Source organism: Hemicordylus capensis, chromosome 1, assembly GCF_027244095.1.
Source record: "Hemicordylus capensis ecotype Gifberg chromosome 1, rHemCap1.1.pri, whole genome shotgun sequence".
NCBI classification, from domain to species: Eukaryota; Metazoa; Chordata; class Lepidosauria; order Squamata; family Cordylidae; genus Hemicordylus; species Hemicordylus capensis.
In genome coordinates this window covers 9,378,998-9,399,750 of record NC_069657.1, presented here as the reverse complement: position 1 = coordinate 9,399,750, position 20,753 = coordinate 9,378,998, and the positions used below count along the sequence as shown (strand labels likewise).

The 20,753-nt window shown below is 47.1% G+C and overlaps 1 long non-coding RNA gene across 1 annotated transcript; it reads right to left on the bottom strand.

Annotated features, from left to right (window-relative positions):
• Positions 1-2,978: 2,978 nt before the first annotated feature.
• On the bottom strand, positions 2,979-10,854 carry LOC128350407 (uncharacterized). Its single transcript, XR_008319316.1, has 4 exons — positions 10,681-10,854; positions 10,495-10,576; positions 9,791-9,851; positions 2,979-3,302 (listed from the first exon to the last, which is right to left on the bottom strand). It is a non-coding gene; the product is annotated as an uncharacterized LOC128350407 (long non-coding RNA).
• Positions 10,855-20,753: the final 9,899 nt, after the last annotated feature.

The following is a 20,753-nucleotide window of genomic DNA, read 5'->3' as shown; positions in this document are numbered from 1 at the left end:
GGGTCATCCCATGAAATTGATTGCCAGGAAATTTAGGACCAACAAACAGAGGTATTTTTTAACACAACACATAATCAAGTTGTGGAATTCTCTGCCACAAGATGTGGTGACAGCCAACAACCTGGATGGCTTTAAGAGAGGTTTGGATCACTTCATGGAGGAGAGGTCTATTGACAGCTACTAGTCGGAGGGCTATAGGCCACCTCCAGCCTCAAAGGCAGGATGCCTCTGAGTACTAGTTGCGGGGGAGTAACAGCAGGAAAGAGGGCATGCCCTCAGCTCCTGTCTGTGGACTTCCCAGCGGCATCTGGTGGGCCACTGTGTGAAACAGGATGCTGGACTAGATGGGTTTCCTTGGGCCTGATCCAGCAGGGCTGTTCTTATGTTCTTATGAACATAAGTCCGGAGCAGAGGGCTGGTCTACCTGCTGATCCCAATTGGTAGACCAGCTTTCCCCAGGGAAAAAAAGCACCATTTTGAGGCCCATTTCCTCAGCAAAATGGGCCTCAGAATGGCATGCAAACCACCCAAATTGAATCAGGTGATTGGGGGCTGATTTGTTGAGGCAGCAGGCAAGCCACCTGTTTTCAATGAATCAGTTTGAGGGGTCTGCAATTCAATCTTATCTTGAAGATTTTGATTCATCCACACCCCTAGTTCATACGACCACAGATGGGAGAGCCCTTGGCTGGGTGTTCTTCCTACTCAGGTGAGGATTGTGGGACGGGTCCAGCTTACTCAAAGCATTTCATGGCTTAGTGGGGATTGAATCCAGGCTCCCTGTTCCTGCTCCTGCCCTCTTTCACCACACTATCTCAATATACAGTTCAGGGGTGTGGCCAGGCTGGAGTTGGCCCTGGGACAAACAATGCAGAAGGGCCTCTAGACCCTGCCATCTTGTCCTCAGCCCATGCCTTTGCTGCAAAAGAATCATCAGGACTTGGTGAAGAAGTGGGCATTTGCAGCAAGGCCTCGTTTCTCACCCCCTGCCCCCAAGCATGCTGATACTTCCACACACACATATTTGCTCAGAAATATTTTTTAACATAGAATCCTACTACCATGGGAGGAGAGCTGGTCGTGTGGTAGCAAGCATGACTTGTCCCCTTAGCTAAGCAGCATCTGCCCTGATTGCATTTGAATGGGAGACTAGAAGTGTGAGCACTGTAAGATATTCTGCTTAGGTGATGGAGCCGCTCTGGGAAGAGCAGAAGGTTTCAAGTTCCCTCCCTGGCTTCTCCAAGATAGGGCTGAGAGAGATGCCTGCCTGCAACCTTGGAGAAGCCGCTGCCAGTCTGTGAAGACAATACTGAGCTAGATGGACCTACGGTCTGACTCAGTATATGGCAGCTTCCTATTGTTCCTATGAGAGGTCAACCCATTTAGTGCTGCAGCTGGTGGCAGGATAGCCAGCCGAACAGAAGAACAAACCATCAGCCATGCAGCGCTTTTGGACCTGGTTTTTCATTTTTGTAAACGCCAGCATTTTGGCTTGATTGCCAGATATGCTTAGTTATTGTCACATAAAGGTTGGCAGCCTTGTTTTCCAAGTATTGATTGCAGGCCTAGACTGTCTCAGTCCATAGCTACAGTTGAGCAAAGGGGGGACAAATGTCCCCGGGCCCCTGAGTGGGGGAGACGGCACCACTGTCTGGGTGACAGGTCACTCTTTGCTCTTCACTGTTGATGTTGCATGAATATATGAGGAACATAGGAATGCCGTATACTTAGTCAGATCATTGGTCTATCTAGCTCAGTATTGTCTTCACAGACGGGTAGCAGCTTCTCCAAGATTGCAAGCAGGAATCTCTCTCCACCCCGTCTTGGAGAAGCCAGGGAGGGAATGTGAAACCGTTTGCTCTTCCCAGAGAGGCTCCATTCCCTGAGGGGAATATCTTACAGTGCTCACACTTCTAGTTTCCCTTTCATAAGCAACCAGGTGCACAAGAACAGCTCTCTTCCTCTCCCATGAGGATGTGCGCAGTCATGTGTCTCTATGAGCAAAGTCCTGCACTGGGCAGGTCTCTGGACTACAACAACAACAACAACAACAAATGTTTGTATGTCACCTTTCAACAAAAGTTCTCAAACCAATTTACTGGAAAAATAAAAATAAAATAAAATAAAATGCTGTGCTGGGATGGAGAGGGCCAGTTGCTCTCCCTCTGCTCAATAAAGAGAATGGCCGCTTTTAAAAGGTGCCTCTTTGCTCAGTTAGGAAACATAGGAAACTGCCATATACTGAGTCAGACCCTTGGTCTATCTAGCTCAGTATTGTCTTCACAGACTGGCAGCGGCTTCTCCAAGGTTGCAGGCAGGAATCTCTCTCAGCCCTATCTTGGAGATGCTGCCAGGGAGGGAACTTGGAACCTTCTGCTCTTCCCAGAGCGGATCCATACCCTGAGGAGAATACCTTACAGTGCTTGTCTCCCATTCATATGCAACCAGGGCAGACCCTGCTTAGCTATGGGGACAAGTCATGCTTGCTACCACAAGACCAGCTCTCCAGCCCAGTTAGCCCTCTCTAACCTCCAGTTAGCAGGCTAGAAGTTCTACAAGATTCCCTCCAGTTCTAACAGTCCCTGCTTCTGTGATTCTGGGAGTCCCACCGCATCCCTGCAGAGGCCCAGACAATCAACCAGGCACTCCTCCCTGCAGATCCACCCATCACAAGAACGGAGCTTTCACTCATTCGAAATAAAATAACGGCAGCATGGAGAAGGTTTGGGGGAAGGAGGCAAAGTGGGGAGGGTGTAGGGGCCAGTTCCTTGTATTCCCACCCTGGCCCATGAGAGAGAGAGAGAGCTGTAAGTCGGGCAACAGCAAGGGGAGTCTCTCCATTGGTCCTTCTACTGCTGCTTCTTTGCCGCCTTGGGGGTCACAGGAAGAAAAGATTCCATTAAACACCGCAGAGCTTCCATGCTGGGGATGGGATTTGGTTTCCAATAATGCTCTGTCTTTACCCCCCATAGGCTCCCTTCTCTTCTCTCCCTTGTATTTATTTATCATTGGTAACAATGGAGGCAAAAGCATAAGCCATTGGGGGTTTTAAAATAGCTTCAGCAAAATTCCCTTCTCTGAAACCTGATGATCCTGCCTTGTTCTGGAGAAATCCTGCTTGTCCTCGAATATTGGGGGAAGAGTAGCTTCTTTTCCGGGCTGAGTTTCCATGGGAAGGGGCCGGGGTGCTTGCCGAGAGGAGTCAGTAGCACCTTAAAATGCAGCAAAGAAACGTTTCAGCCAACACAACTTGGACACGATGCTTCATTGGTGCAAAACCACACAGGAGGGGGAGAGTAAATCTGAAACGACATTTTAGATGCACTCAAAACGTGGCTGATGGTTCAGCATTCTAATTTAAAATGGCAACATTTACATTCAGTTCCACGTTCAGCCATCAGGGGTATTTCTTTTAAAAAGGTAAATCTTAAGTCTAATTAATAAATATTAAGTAAATGTCCTTCTATGTACAAAGAGGCTTGGGTTCACTCATTGACAGGTGTATCATCAACGCTTGTTGAAGCACTTCCACAAGAGACAGGAAGCTGGAATTTGGCACAGATGTTTCATCATTAATGCATCCCAGTCCCCCGCAAGGTAAGAAACATTGGCCGAGTTCAGACAAAATAGGAAACTGGAGGTCTCTTCACTTCTGGTTTCCCAAGCCACACATCTGAACTCAGCAAATTGGAAGTAAGGGCAAAAAGTGATGGCATTTCTTTTGCCAGGGTTTATGTTCCTTCCTGTTCTCTTCTTTCGGGCAGGACTCCCATTTCTGAAGGAAGTCTTTCCCCCTTTTATAGCTTCCCTTACTTTACTTGTTAACCATGCTGGCATCCTCCTGAACTTGGAGGTACCTTTCCTCCTTCCTCTCGAAGAGAGGAGAGCTGGTTTTGTGGTAGCAAGCATGACTTGTCCCCTTAGCTAAGCAGGGTCTGCCCTGGTTGCATTTGAATGGGAGACTAGAAGTGTGAGCACTGGAAGAGATTCCCCTCAGGGGATTGAGCCACTCTGGGAAGAGCATCTAGGTTCCAAGTTCCCTCCCTGGCAGCATCTCCAAGACAGGGCTGAGAGAGACTCCTGCCTGCAACCTTGGAGAAGCCGCTTTCAGTCTGTGTAGACAATACTGAGCTAGATGGACCAAGGGTCTGACTCAGTATATGGCAGCTTCCTATGCTGCTATGTTCCTTCTTGGTATACTAACTGAGCTTCTATTATTGTGGTTTTAAATAAGTCCCTTGCTTTCTGGAGTGATTTGACCCTTCTGCCTTGCCCTTTCAGCTTCCTTTTTACCAATCCCCTCATTTTTGTGGGGACTTTCTATAGAGTTTATATCCAGACATCAGTGTCTCACTTGTTCCTCACTGTTCCACCATGTTTCCATTACATCCACTTTATCTATGTTTTCATTAGCAACCAAGCACTCCAGCTATCTCATCTTGGCTCAGAGGCTTCTGGCACTGGCATATAAGCACCTATACACTGAATCTGTTACCTGGTGTATAATGGCCATTCAATCTCATCTTTCTTATGGCCATTTGATCTCTTTGACTAGCTAGCACATCCTTCTGTCTACTCTTTGCCTGGTTCTACTCTGTCCCCTCTGTCCCCAGAGGTGCTCTTACCCCTGGACTTTGGGGCCAACGTCCAGGGCCACCACTGCCCTGGGGGTGTGTGTGGTCCCAAATCCTCTTTAGTCTGTCCCGGGTGGTATGGTCACCCAGCCAAGCATGATCCAACCTAACCACACAAGAGGAGTCACTGGACACCTCCGCATTGGACACTGCAGTAATTGTGGAAACTGAGTCTAAGTCGGCCCGAATACGAGATATTTCCCCCCGCAAATAATCCATTAAACACATCATAGTGTGTAATCGATGGTTCAAGATTCTGATTCAAGGGAAGAGGGGCACATACTAGCCCTCTCACAACCCTGAAAAACTCTGCCGGACGTGAACTTGCAGGTGCAATATGGCTGTAGCTCAGTTGTACAGCCGCTGCACTGCATGTAGAAGGTCCCAAGTTCCCTCCCTGGCAGCATTTCCAAGACAGGGCTGATAGAGATTCCTGCCTGAAACCTTGGAGAGCTGCTGCCAGTTAGTGTAGACAATACTGAGCTCAATGGACCAAGGGTCTGACTCACAGCTTCCTATGTTCAGAAGGTGGGAGAAATGAATAGACTGCCCTAGCGGGGCAATGGAGTGCAGTGACACTGGATGACAGGGTGGAGTCCGTGGGGTGGGGGATGGCCCTTACCACCCTCTGCACCCCTTACCACACCTGTGTCTAAGACAACTGCCTCACCTTGCCTCATGGAAGGGCTTGCCATGCTTAGACCAGGGCAAGACATAACTTCCAGTTAGCAGCTAGGAACAAATCTATGCTTTAGACCACAAACTTTACTCTACAGCATAAAATATATTTGAATAATTTAAGCAAGATGCCAGCTGTTCTTTGTAAGCAATGCATCTCATTGCTGACAGGGATCAATTGGGCTGGGATGCAGAAATGAGCCTTCTCAATCAAGGCCCCTTGATTGTAATATGTTCTCCCTTAGGAGGCCTATATAGTCCCCAGGTGGCAAAGACCAATTTGTTCTGCCAGGTGTTCAGGATGATGTGATTTTAGTTCTTGGTCACCATTTGGTTTTTCCTGGTCTTGCTTTTGTGCATTTCTTTGTTTTGATATATTGCACTTTTGGGGGGGGGAATTTCTTGTGAACTCCCTTAGGGACCCTTTTGTAGGGCTGAATGGTAGGAGATAAATGCTTTAAATAAATATATAATCTGCTCCCAGGGCGATGTTTGGATCCAGTGCTGAATAGACACAGCTTTGTGGCCATCTTGCCCAACTCCTTTCCTAAGTAAAGTGTTGGCAGTTCGAACCAAACCGGTTTAGCCCTATAGATGTCTTCATCTATGGGCAAGAATCCACCTATGGGCTCACAGGTTGTCACTTTCATTGTCCCAAGCACAACTTTCATGTTGGTAAAAGGGAATGATTGACCTCAGTCCCAACACATGGGCTGAGAAGAACTTTTCAACTCCTGACTTTGATTCAGGGTAGTTTTGTAGAAACCTGGTCTTTGGTCAGCTTTGGTTTGAATTAGTTCAATTATGGGCTAGTTCACACAGCATCTTGGTTAAAACCTGGTTCTAGACAATATCCCCAAGCCTTGGGAGCGATAAGCCCCCGCACCCATGCCCACATGAGCATCTACATCCGATTTAGGTTAAAATAAATCAAGATCACTCATGACATCTGAATTGCCCAAACTTGGTTTATTCTAGCCTACTTATTTGCAATAAACCATGATCTGAAACCAAGGTTTGAAGCCAGCTGCACATCACGGTTTATTTCAAGTATGGAGGTTAGAATAAACCAAGCTTGGTCAGTTTGGATGTCATGCATGTATTTTAACCTAATCGGATGAAGATGCTCATGTGGGGATCGGAATGGGGAGTGTATATTCCTGACACTTGAGGACATTACGTAGGAGCAGGCTTTAACTGAGGTTCTGCATTACATCTGAACTAGCCCTATCATAAATGCCATTTCCTCTCCTGCTTAATATTTTGAAAACTCTGTGGTGGAGGTGGAAGTATTTGTTTGTTTGCTTATTAAATTTTATACTTCCTCACCCAGATAACCCTAGGAGGAAATACACTTTGAATATGCTTTGCAGGCAACATCTTGCCTCCAGACCCGTGCAGATTGAACAATGATTATGCAAGGAATTTTCCTTTGTTCCTGCATCTACAGCTCACTGAGCTCCCCCAAAATCATTCCTGAGGGCTAGAGGACCCTTAGGAATGATGTGATGTGACATTCTGGGAATGGCTGTAATGGTAGATACAATCCCTCAAAACTGGGCAGAGGCACCTTTCATGAGTGGATCCAAGCCATTCTATTGTTTCATTGGTTCCAGGGCTCCAACAACCTTCTCTCAGGCTAAATAAACAGAGCTAGATAAACACAGAGGTGAAGGAGATACACTCTGTATATGTTCAGAGGCACTCTATTCATAATTGTCCCATTGATTCCAGAGCTCTAATCACCTTTTTCCATGCTACATCCATGACAAATTGAATGGCAAAGGAAATGCACCCTACAAGTGTTCTGGTCCTGGGACTGAGTTTTCTGGCCCCGATTTCAAATTACAGCTTGTGCAAGGTGAAGGATTCTGAATCAGGGGCGAGATGATGCATTTTCAGTGCAGTTGAGCTGCCACTATGGGTAGTGGGCTCTGTGTGTGTGTGTGTGTGTGTGTGTGTGTGTGTGTGTGTGTGTGTTTTCCCCAATACAAAAAAGGAAGACAAGAAAGGAAGAGAGAAGCATCTTCTTGACATCTCCCACACAGTGACTGACATAAAAGCTGTTCTGCTCTCGGCTGATTTTCACAATGTGTGTTTTACAGTTTCTCCTGTCATAATGTTTTGTCATCCCACCCACCCTTCCTCGTTCTCCCATTGACTGTCTTTAAGCTTTCTCTAGGCTGGAAAGCTCTGGGAGATTTATTTCAGGAGGCAAAAAAAAAAATCCCTTCTGAAAAAGAGAATTTACTCACTGGGTGGGTTCTCTTAGCTCAGTCTTTTCATGTGCTTATTCGGCTGTGATATGTTGGTGGGAAATGCCAGCTTTCAGAGCAGCAGGGAGATCAGAGAGCAAGGGCCTTAGGAATCTGAAGGGACCCAAGACTGCATTTAGACCGAGAGTCTTCAACCCTTTTTATCCATTTTTAACCCCAATCTTGTTGCAAGCATGACATGTTTTTAACACCCTCTTCTCATATTTATTGGCTGATGTAGCTCAGCCATGAGATGGTGGGGGTGGGGGTGGATTCCAGCAACCTCTCCTTCTGTCCAAAGCACTTTGTGCAATATGGGAAATATGTCTCTGAGGGCCGTGCAGCCCTCAGGGACAACTTTTCAGGTGGCACAGAGGTGCTTCCAGGAGATCTCCTTGAGGTCTCCACAGCCCTCAAGGACACACTTCTGTGTTGCACAGAGTGGTTCTAGGGGAAGGCGAGGCATCGAAATTTGACACATGAAACATGGGCACTTCTCTTGAAGCGCTGGTACTTTGTTGCTCTGTACGGTAGGTTAGCTGCGGCATGGTGAGCAGGCACAGGTGTTGGCTCTAGGAGCTCCCCTCAGCCATTTGGAGTCCCCCCTGGACCTTGGAGGCCACAGACCAGGGCCCCAAGGTCCGGGGGTTAGAGTGCCTCTGGGTAGGAGACGCCTCCTACCCCAGTTTGGGAGCTGCACACCCTCCCGTTTTTGGCTTGTGTGCGTGTTAAAAAGAAGGCTGGTGGTGCTGGCAGTGATCCTGTGCTAAGCAGCAGCTGGGTGGGAGAGCTCCAGAATGAGGTAGCGGGGAAAGCCCTCTGACTCAGCTGTCTCCAACCCCTTTTATTCAGACTCACAAAACTTGAAGGCTCAATTGCTCCTCAAGAAGTAAATTTTGCTCCCACCTTCTGGTGTTCTCCCAACAAATGCAAAGGCATAAAGGCAACTGACAAATGCAAGGCCCTTATTTTTAAATTGTATACAATTACATTTTATTTTACTAATTTTGGTTTCTTTGCTATTTTGTTATGCTGCTTTTCAGCTGATGTTCCCCACCCCCAAGCAACTCACAGAGAACTAAAAGGCATAATATACTAAAAACACCCAATTTAGAAGAGAGAGCAGCAATACAAAGACAGAGTCAATATAGTAAAACAATCCAGGGGGAAAGCCACTCTGCATTAAAAACTCAGTGGAGTAACTCACCCAAGAGCTGGTGTAATGTGATGACTAAAAGACTGTTTACAGAGACGACTTCCCTAGTTCGAATCTTCCCTCTGCCATGAATTCACTAGGAAAGCTACTCCTTCTTAGCCTCAGTCACAAGATAGGGATAATAATACCTACCTTACAGAGTTGTTATATGGATTACATCAAGACAATGCATAAATGTTTTGCACACTCAACAAGTAGAGATGTGCAAACTGATTTGGGCTGGAATTGATTTGAGCTGGAAACAGACTGTTTCATGTCTTTTGAACTCGAAACAACACCCTTAAAATAAAGGGCCTGTTTCGAGCTCAAAATGAAACAGCCTCATTTCAACTTGAATTGCTTTGTGTGTTTCGAGCACCATTTTGAGGCGTGTTTTTCTGGGGAGAGCTGGTCTACCAATTGGGGTCAGTGGATAGACTAGTCCTCCGAGGCAGGCCAACACGCCAAGTTCAGAACAGAGGGCTGTTCTACCTGCTGACCCCAACCAGATTAGCTCTCCTCAGAAAAACAGTGCTGTTTTTCTGGGGAGAGCTGGTCTAACGATTGGGCGTGGTGAGCTGATCAGCCCTCCACTCTGGACTTGGCACGTCAGCCCACCTCAGAGGACTGGTCTACCTGCCGACCCCAGTTGGTAGACCAGCTCAAAACAAATCACAAAATCCATTTTGTGCACATCTCTACCAAGAAGTGCTATATGAAAGTATAGTATACCTAATATTAGTATACTATAAACATGTAATTAGGTATTTGCCCAACCATCCGAAGCTAAAAATAGAGGGAGTCAGATGTGTCTTCTCAGGCAAGGTTCTCCAACTGCCTGATGTTGTCGGACTGCAGTTCCCATTATATCCAGCCACAATGACTGGACTTTATTGTGGTTGGGAATGATGAGAGTGCAACATTTGCACCCAAGTTTGAGAACCCCTGTTGTAAGGGACGAAGCCTTAGAAACAATGCCTAGACACCTCCTCAGGGAAGGCCCTCTCCCACACACCTGCTAAACTTACCTCAGAAGGAGATGGGACACAGATCTCAACGAGCAGGCAAATTTGTATGGAAGTTGATCTCCTGTCAAGGACCATGGATATGAATCGTTTAGAATTTTATAGGTGATAACCAGCACCTTGAACTGGACCCGTAAATGTATCAAGGAACCAATGTAGACCTGAATAATATTTAAGTAATATGCTCCGTTACAAACTTTTGAAAACACTTTGAAGGCATGTGCACTGCCAAAATCCAATCTAGGTGGGCCCGATTTCTCGCCTCCCTTTAATACAATTAAATACCATTGACCACATTAGGCTACCTATATTCATTGGCCGGTAACCTGATATACATCCAATCTGTGTTCCTTTAGGGCCTCCTCACCCTCCAGAAAAGTCTTGCTACAGGCCTGAAGATTCCTCTAATGCAGAGGTTCCCAACCTGTGGCCCTCCAGATCTTGTTGAACTACAATTTCCATGGTCCTTAGTGACAATTTATTGTGGCTGGGGATGATGGGAGTTGTAGTTTAACACGATCTGGAGCACCACAGGTTGGGAACCCCTGCTCTAATGTATAAAGGAAAGCAGTGGTCATTCTTTAGACCTGTTTTGCTCCTACATAAATCTACGTAACTGTTTTTACTGCATTGTTAGAAAATACAGTGATAAATCTGTATTTGCCCATAAGATCCCGCATAAGCTTCCACAAGGCAATTCGTCTTACCATCGAATGTCTTGGCTATTGTCCTAACCATCCTTGACATCTGTTAAAATCAAGTTGTCTCCATTTTTCTCAGCGCAGCTGTCTGAAACAAACATGAAGGGAACCACTCTTTGGCACACTGAAACCATGAAATGCATGCAAAACAAAACCCAGAGACTTAATTAAAATTGTCTTTTCAAACCATACTGCTGAAAGGGGGCAGAGAAACTGCATCCTGAATTGTTCTAACACTGCTGGAGCCCAACGAAACACCACTCGTCCTGTGTATGGGATGGGAAAACATCAAAGGGAAACATTACAAAATTGCATTTCTTGTCTTTATCGGCTATGTAAATCATCTACAGCATTGGTTTCGTTCTCTGTTTCTTGCTACATCTGAAGCTTCTCGCAGCATCATGCCAACCAATGGAATCCAAGCATGTAAATCAGCTGGCGGGGGCAGCAGAGGGATTGGTCGTGCAAGTGTTGATGTCATAATTACCACGCCATCCACAGATTCTACAGACAGTAGACAATACAGTAGTGATGGTCTGCTGAATCAGTGGCCAATCATACAGAAGACAGTGAGGTGATTGGCATAAGCCAGGGCTGGAGATAGGAAGCCACATTTGCCTGATAGCCGAGAAAGAGAGGATAGGGATGTGCGAATCAATTCAAATTCAAATCAATCTAACTCAAATCTGGCTGATTCAAATGATTCAAATTTGAATCAAATCTTTCTGATTTGAATTCAAATAGATTCAAATCAATTTGACAACACCTTTTGGAACACCTTTTGACAACACCTTTGCACCTTTTAAAAACCATTCAGGCACCCTGATTGGTCAAAAAAGGAGCCCAAATAGGTTCAAATTGAATCAGCCTGTTTCAGGCCAATTCAATTCAAATTTGAATTGATTGGCCAGTTTCAATACAAATTCAAATTGAATCTGAAAATTCTATTTGTGAACATCCCTAAGAGAGGAGATGACCTTTTTCTCATTGCCTTTCCAGTACTGAATATGAATACGAATATGCCAAATACGACAAATACGACGAATATTTATATACCACTATTCAACAGAAGTTCCCAAGGTGGTTTACACAGAGAAATAAAAATAAATAAAGAAATAAAGATGGCTCCCTGTCCCCAAAGGGCTCACAATCTGAAACAGAAACATAAGATAGACACCGGCAATAATTGTTGGAGGGATGCTGTGCTGGGGATGGATAGGGCCAGTTACTCTCCCTCTGCCAAATAAACAGAATAATCACTTTTAAAAGGTGCCTCTTTGCACAGTTAGCTAAAACTGAGTGCTGCTGTAACAGGAGGCTTTTAGTACTGCAGTAACAGGAGGCTTATTGAGCACTTTGGCAGGCCACAATACATGGTTGGTATACCGTGCTTGACTTGGTGAATCACCATTGTGAATAATCTACCTTGAGCATTAGAGTGGAAAGGGTGGAATATTAATGTTACTAGTACCTACACAGCACTTTTCACCAAAAAAAAAAAAAAAAATTAAATGTATCAGCACAGTTTACACAGGAAAAAACAATAAAATGATAAGAATGCGATGGTTTCCTATCCCCAAAGGGCTCACAGTCTAAAAAGACACAGAAAGTAGACACCAGAAACCACCACTGGAAGCAAGCTGTGCTGGGGCTGGATAGGGCCAGTTTCTCTCCCCTGCTAAAAAGAAAGGAATCTGGGTGGGGCTGGAGAGAGAGAGCAGAAGAAATAAAGGGAGGGTCAGAAAGACATAGAAGAAAGATGGGCATCTGCAAATGTTTAAGGGCTTGGAACCACTGAGACCATCTGCCCCGAGCAGTAGCAAAAGCGGAACACCTGGTGGACCAGAGAGAGGAGTGTGAAAAACATGTCTCCCCCCCACCCCCGCTTCTTCTAGTGCCTTCTTTGGCTCATGTTTTCAGGAGAGTAAAGCAGAAGCCACATAATACCATTGTGATGCTATCAATACATCTGGTATTCTGGATTTGCCAGTGTGAGGACAATATCTTCCTTCTATAAGGCTAATTTTATTATTGCTAACTGCTCTGAGAACCATTGTGCCTGAAAAATGTTATTCAACTGTCTATCTATCTATCTATCTATCTATCTATCTATCTATCTATCTATCTATCTATCTAAAATTCGCTAAGATGTACCTGTGGCTAATCCCATGTGTGGCAGCTCTCGTGAGAATTTCCAAGCGAGTTGCTGGAAGGGGGATTGGAAAGCAGCAGAAGCGGTGAAGATAAGGCCAATGGGAAGGCCAACAGACAGGCGGGTAGGTGAGCAGGTGGGGAGAGAAAGCAGCTGGGGAGGAGAGAAAGCAGCGGCCCAGGAGGACAGAAAGCAGTGGCGGGGGGGGAGAGAAAGCAGCAGTGGCCACAAAAAATGTTGTTTTCTGTGCATTCGGTCTAAAAGTTTGTAATTGGTAGATCTAAGGCTCATTTCCACAATTATGAATATGGTAGGAGCAGCCATTTTCTTTCTCCTGCTGGCCATTTGGCCAGCCACTGCCACTGACTGCTGCTTCCTCTCCCCCCCCTCCACCCATTCAACAAACCCAATTAAAATTAAAAACCCACCAGGCTGCAATAAAACACATTAGAACACCTCTCTGAAGAAGTAGGTTTTAAGATCTAGAGAGAGGCTATTCACACGATGGGCATTCACACTGTGGTGGTGAGCTTGTTGCAAAAAATGTATTCTTTTGCCAACTAAAAGGTCATTGTAGCACTCCAATTCTATTATCAATGTCTACTGGAACAGTGGCAATCTATTTTAGATTGCACTCGTACAGGGCATGCTGGAGATCGCATGGCCCCCGATCCTCCCAGCCCCCGCTGGCTCCGTAACAGAGCCGGCAGTCATGTGGGCGGCCACTTGGGTTGCCCAAAGCAGACTGCTGCTCATGGGCAAGGAGAGAGGGCTAAGCCCTAAACCCTCCACAGACTCTTCTCACTAATCGTGAGAAGAGCCTCATATTTTAAAAAACTTGTTTTTCTCTCAGACAAGAGCAGGAAACAGGAGAATGCACAGCTCCCAAATTAAGGCAGGAGGCTTCTCCAACCCTATTCCTAGTGGCATGAAGAGCCCTCATATTTGACACTGGTCTGGTTCAGACATAATGCAGAGTCATACTTTAGCAATGCAAGAATGAGCCGCAGTAGAACCTATGCTTCTGTGGACCCCTCCTCTTTCCTCCTGCTTCCCTTGCTAACTGAACAAAGAGGAACATTAAAAAAAAGTGGTGATTCTCTTTATTTAGCAGAGGGAGAGCAACTGGCCCTATCCATCCCCAACACAGCATCCCTCCAGTGGCTGTTACTGGTGTCTGTCTTATGTTTCTTTTTTAGACTGTGAGCCCTTTGGAGACAGGGAGCCATTTCATTTATTTATTTTCGTCATATTTGTCGTATTCCTCTCCTTCCTCTGCAAGAGGAGGGGAGTTCAGGCTGTGTCAAGCACCCACTTCCTCCTACTGATAGTTAGAGGTCCTAGTCTCACACAAAATCTTTGGATGTTAAATGCTGATGCTAAATATTAAATATTCACCCATATTTGGGGAATATTCACCATCAACATCCGGGAGGAGAATTTTGAGGAGAATTTGGGGTGGAGGAGGGAAGCAGATTCTTTTCTGTTCTACATGCTTTTCTTGCAGTACAGACCACCTGAAAGCACCCATATTCTGTTTCAGTTATTTGGGATTTTTTCTCCTTTGCAGTATGATAAATGTAAATGAAGTTGAACAGCTTACATATTACCTTATCTGTGCCCCTGGCATTTCTTTCTGATAAAGTTTCTCCTCATGCTGCCCTAGCATACTTTAGTTAGTACATGTCTCCTGCCTATCTCACAGAGAGTTTCCCCACCACCTCTAAATATCCAGTGTTGCTTCTAATGCTTAGTTTGTATATACCAGATGAATAGCTTGATCTTTTTAAACAGGGATGGGCACAAGTTGCCAGTTGCTAGAAATAATCCACAGATACCCAAATGTTTTCAGACCGGTTTGCAAAAACGTTTGCCTGTTTCTCCAGGTTTTATTTCCTTTTTTTCCTCAATGGCAAAGATCTTGAGCCATTTGGAGGCTCCTGCTGGGCTGCACCCCTTTGCCACAGGGCTTCACCCCTTTGCCACCTGGCTTCATCCTTTTGTTGCTGGGCTCTGCTCGAGGACCAGATTGCTCCCCATTTTTCAGGGGTAGGCAGTCATGAGACATCACTAAGCCCCACCTCAGAAAGCTCAAGCTTTAGGATGCATCCAGCCCGGCAACCCCAGATTCACAGTCATCCTTAGTCTCCTCCTCAGACCCACTTAGCCTACTGATGCAGGAGATGTCAGGGAGGGAACTTGGAACCTTCTGCATGTAAATGCTTTTGCCAGAGTGGCCCCATCCCCTAAGGGGAATATCTTACAGTGCTCACACATAGTGAGGCGGGTTGAGACCCACTTTTGCCGCTTTTGCAAGGAGAGTAGGTTAAGCCCGCTCTCCCCACATGATTCCGGCAGGAGCCCTGGGTGGCCGGATTGGCTGCCCACACGATTGCCGGCTCCGTGATGGAGCTGGCGGGGGCTGGGGAGCTCGGGGGCCACACGAGTGCACAGGGCATACTGGGGAGACCCCCGGAGCCGGGAGGTGGCTTTTTGCCTACCCTCCAGGGGTCTCCTCGTGAGTAGCCATGGTGCGGAGCCATACCACAGCTACTCACAATTGGAAAGCCCGGGTTTGCGGAGTGCTCGCTTCGCAAACCCGGGATAAGGGGAGGGCTGAAAAATCGGGCTTGCCGCCATTAAGCCACCTCTGCCTGCGAGCCCGGTGATTTGCCTAGACCACTTTCCTGCATATGTGAGAATAGCCTCCATGTGTGAGCACTGTACACTATTCTCCTTAGGGGATGGATCTGCTCTGGGAAGAGTATCTGCATGCTTGCCTGCAGAAGGTTCCAAGTTCCCTCCCTGGCATCTCCATGACAGGGCTGAGAGAGATTCTGGCCTGCAACCCCGGCGGAGAAGTCACTGCCAGTTTGTGAAGACAATACTGAGCTAGATGGACCAATTGACACAGTATATGGCAGTTTCCTATGTTCCTATGACTGAGCTAGTCAAACACAGTTCTAAAAATGAGAGGGCAAAATATGGAGACAGGGCTAAAAACAACAACAACAACAACAACAAAAAACCAGGCGCTCGCAATGCAAGATTTATCAGTGAAAACCCAAACTGCCCAATGAGTTTGATGCAAGCTTTCTCCAAGGCGCAGAAAAACCTCCAGATGCTTCCCAAAGGCTTCACTGATGGTGGAAACTCAAAAGGGTGTGGTGTCAGGTGAGGTGAGGAGGTCCATGTGGCTAATCCTAGAATCAAGTTGCTTCGACTGAGCCGAAAGCAACAGTTACATAAAGCCCCTCATGGTTCCTCAGATCATCTCGTCTGGCTGGGCTGATGAACTGCAGTACCTTCTTTGGCCATTACTTGGGTGGCACTGCTGTGCGGCAAACATTAACGACCAACAATTCCTTCTGCATAAGAAAAGCCTTGATGATGCAGGGAGTCAGGTGATGACCCTGGTTCCTCGGGGCTCTGGTTTGCAGCCCCCAGCACCTTACACAGATGGCTTTTGATTCTGTAAATGTCACCATGTTATTCAAGGTACGCTCTTGTGTATATCCCAATGAGCCTTGTACCTAATTGGAACGCAGCCATATGCACTAATCGACCAAGTGAATAGCTTCAAAGAAAGTTTGGGTGAGTTTTATCCCCCCCTTTGGAAGCCCAAGTGAGGGTTTGATCTTGACTTTAACTGAAGTAGGGTGGGTCCAAGGCAACCACCCGTTCAAAGAGATGGCTCTGTTTAAAGTGGAAATGAAACGATTGTATATGTATGGCCGTGGCATTGGAGATACTGTCTCGAATGTTTTTTAGCAGCACGACTGGCAAGGATCAACGGTTTTGTTTTTGTTGTCTGGGTCAGACAAGTATTTCATCTAACCTACAGCCAGCCAGCTGATGTGAACTAGAAGCCAAGGTTTCATCCGTCCCCATCTTGGACTGGAGTTCAGAGGGAGCTGGTGCTCATTCTTCACTTCAAAGGGAAGCGCGCCAGCAAGGGCTTGGCTGAGAGGATAAAGCCCTGACTATTGAACTCGCGACCTTGGTCGTTGCCCAAGTGGGGGGCTCAAAAGGAAAGGAAAGAGTTGTGTCCTTCCAGCTCAATCACTGGGAGACAGTCGTCCATATCACAAAAGCACCATCCCCGACTCCTTCCCGCCCCACTTCCGCAAGCAATTCAGCATCCCTGGGGTTCTTCTGCCAAGGAGAAACCTGAGGCTGGGCTAAGAGAGGGAGTTAACATTGCATCTCTGTTGGCTGTCTTAAGGGACGGCCGTCTTCGAAATCAGACCAAGGTGCCCCTTGCAATTGCAGCCGGTGGAAAGTCTCCAAGCTGGCTCATGGATAAAGAAATCTGTTTGGGAGTTGCTGCATTTCCAAGTTGATATTCCAAAAGCCAAAAAGTAAGTGTGTGTGTGTGTGAGGGGGGAGAGAGATCGAGAGAAGCAGAATGAAAACATCATAAAAGCCTTTCAAGAGTGTTAACCTGCAGGACAAGTGTTATTGGGCTCATATGATCTCTCAAAAACTCTGATTATCAGGAGCATTTATAGCACGAGTAGCCAACTTCTGCATCCTCAGTGGTGCTCCAAGCACAAGCCTAGGGGCTAGAAGTATCTAAATCTACCTCCCCGCCCCCCGCCCCCGCCACACAACACCCTCAGTTAGGAAGCTGGTCTTGTGGTATCAAGCATGGATTGTCCTCTCTGCTAAGCAGGATCTGCCCTGGTTTGCATTTGAATGGGAGACTACATGTGTGAGCTCTGGAAGATATTCCCCTTAGGGGATGGAGCTGCTGTTCCAAGTTCCCTCCCTGACCTCTCCAGATAGGACTGAGAGAGATTCCTACCTGAAACTTTGGAGAAGCCACTGGCAGTCTGGATAGACAACACTGAGCGAGATGGACCCATGGAGGCTATTTTCATGCATGGTGGAAACCGGGCTAAGGGAGCTCAGCCCAGTTTCCACTGTGCGTGTGAACCTCTAGGAGCCATGCACAGTATATTCTGAGCTGTATAGCATAGTGGTTAGAGTGTTGGACTAGGGCCAGGAAGACCCGAGTTTGAATCCCAGTTCAGCCTTGAAACTCACTGAGTGACTCTGGGCCAGTCATGTATCTCTCAGCCTAATCTACTTCGCAAGGGTGGTTGTGAGGATAAAAAAATAACCATGGACACTGCTCTGAGCTCCTCTGAGCTCCTCATAGGAAGAGAGCGATCTAAATGTAATCAACAAACAAACAATTTCAAAACATCACAGATGTCCAGGGAGAACTGTGTGTGCTGGTTAATCATGGACCAGCCCATGCAGCTCTACCTGATGAATGGCCAGCCTGCAGGCAGAATGGCTCTCATGAATGCTGGGGTAGCACCACATGGAAGAGAGAGACACAACCAGAGCTGCCGGGAACCAGAGGATCTGGGCCTTGTTTGGTCCCCCCCGGCTCCTTAGGACAAGTTGCTACTGCACCCGCATCTGATCCCTCTTCCGGCTGCTCTGGATCTTGACTTGGTCTTGACCTGGGCTACAGACTTACTTCTGGCCCCTTCCATTTGATGGCTTGTAGACCCAGACCCTGCTGGGTCCTGACATTAGCAAGGGAGGGGGCGGGAGCATCTTGGAGATGTTCATGACTCCTGAAGGAGATGAACCCAGACACTTGCTAATCTAACACCTATCCTTGAAGACTAAGCAAAAGGACCAATTGTATTAGAATGAAAGTTTTCATAGAGGATCTCTGCATGAGCCGTGAGGAGAGCCTGCAGGGCTTGTCCTGGGAGAGTGGGCTTAGCCACTCTCCCCATACATGATCAAACGCCTAGCCCTGGGTGGCCGGATCGGCCGCCCACACGACTACCGGCTACATCAGGGAGACAGTAGGGGCTGAGGGGATCGGGGCCACCTGGATCCCGGTAGTCCAAGGATGCCCTGTGCAAGTGTGTGGGGCATCCTGGGGAGACCCCCAAGACCAGGAGGCTTACTTTAGCCTCCTGGCTGGGGTCTCCTCACGAGTCACCGCAGCGTGGAGCCACACCGTGGCGACTCACGAGCGCCAAAATGAGGTTAGCGGAGCACTCACTCCGCTAACCTCATTGAAGGGGAGGGCTACTTTGGTGGGCTAGCCGCCAGAAAACCACAGGGCTCGCCCATGAGCCTGGTGGTTCTCACGATGGGGGGAAATCAGGCTGGGCTCCTTTAGCCCGATTACCCCCATCATGAGAATAGCCTCATATCCTGTTTCCCAATGTGGGTAGATTCTGGTTAAGACATGGAGAACATAGTTGGATTGTGATAGAGAACTATTCTCTGCATGTGATGGTTTTGGAGCATTGGTCTCTCTCTAGGACATGTTGCTGGGAACACACGAGACCATATTTGCTTCGGAATGCCTTTTATTGCTTTGGTTGATCCTAGCTGAGGGATTCATGAGTAAGGGACTTTGCCTGACCACACCTAGCAGGCTATAACCACATTACGTGCTGGGTCTCACGATCCCCCACACACGATCAGGGAGGGAGCCCTGGGTGGCTGGATCAGCCGCCCACACATTTGCCGGCTCCATGACGGAGCCGGCGGGGGCTGGGGAGCTCGGGGGCCGCGTGGCCCCCGGAAGCTCCAGTATGCCCAGCGCGAGCACGCGGGGCATCCTGGGGAGACCCCCGAGCCAGGAGGTGGCTTTTCGCCTCCCCTCTGAGAGTCTCCTCATGAGTAGCCGCAGCTACTCACGATTGGAACACCCGGGTTTGGGCTAAGGGGAGGGCTAAAAAAGCGGGCTAGCCGCTTGGAAGCCACCAGGCTCACCTACGAGCCCAGTGGTTTACACGATCAGCCAAAATTGGACTAGGCTCTCCTAGCCCGATTTTTGCTTATCGTGAGAATAGCCCCAACATTTAATTATTTTAAAAGATAATCACAAATTAGGTTTGAAAAATGAGCCAGAGGGGAATGCAGAAAACTTTCCAAGCTGATGATTTAGAAAAGATGTCATTTTATTTATTTAACATATTTTTGTGCAGATGCTCCATAAAGAACATGGGAATAAAAGATGGCAATTCTAGATAAAAGGGTTAATATGGAACCACCATAGTTGTGTGGGAGAGGGAATTTCATGAAATGCAAATTTTCTCACTCCCGTGTGACAGGTTGCATCTGCCAAAATTCCAGTACAATTATATACAATCTTTTGCATCTGATCTTCCTGGAAAGAGAGTAGGATAGCTATCATAAAAGAAATTAAGAGGATCCTGTGTTGTGGATCAGGGCTAAAAGAGGGTTTGAGGGTATATCACGACCCAGTCTTAACCAGCCCCATGGACTTAAGTTTCACTGCTGCCAACAAATAGACGTTTATATTTTCTCTGCCTGAATCGACTGAAACAGCCTTCCAATCCTTCCAAAGAGTCCTCCAAACAGATGATAAGGATAGCTTAAATGATCTGTTTCATTCACAGCTAGGTAGTGTGGAAAGGCTTTTAAGCATGGGATGGGGAGAACAAACAGAAGCTACACAAAGATCCCAAAAGAGAAATTTTACTCTGAAACAGTTCAATTCATGTTTTCATGTTCAATTCATGAAAATTCATGTTCAATTCATGAAAACTACTGTTTTCATTTCAAAACAGTAGTTCTTTTGGAAAAGTTTAGCACAAAGAAACAGCAGCCATATGAGCATAAAGGAACAAATAAAATAGGAGAAAAATGCATCCAGTTTAACATGCACCTAATACTGTGCCTTAACTTAGAGTAACTTAGAGTTACCAGGGGTTTTCTTACAAGCACTTCCAATCAGCTTCTGCAGCAAGCCTGGCCTTTCCCTCTTCTGAGATTCAAGTCTTGGGGGCTGTTCTCACGATCACAAAAATCGGGCCTAGCCTGATTTTTGTGATTGTAACAACCACTGGGCTTGCAGCCGAGCCCGGTGGTTCTGGAGTGGCTAACCCGCTCCTGTAGCCCGCCCCTTAGCCCAGGTTTGCAGAGCGAGCGCTCCGCAAACCCGGGCTATCTGCTTGTGAGTAGCCACGGCGTGACTCCGTGAGTAGACCCCTGGCCAGGAGGCTTAAAAGCAGCCTCCCGGCTCGAGGGTCTCTCCAGTATGCCCTGCGCGCTCACACAGGGCATACTGGGGCTTCCGGGGGCCACTTGGCCCCCGAGCTCC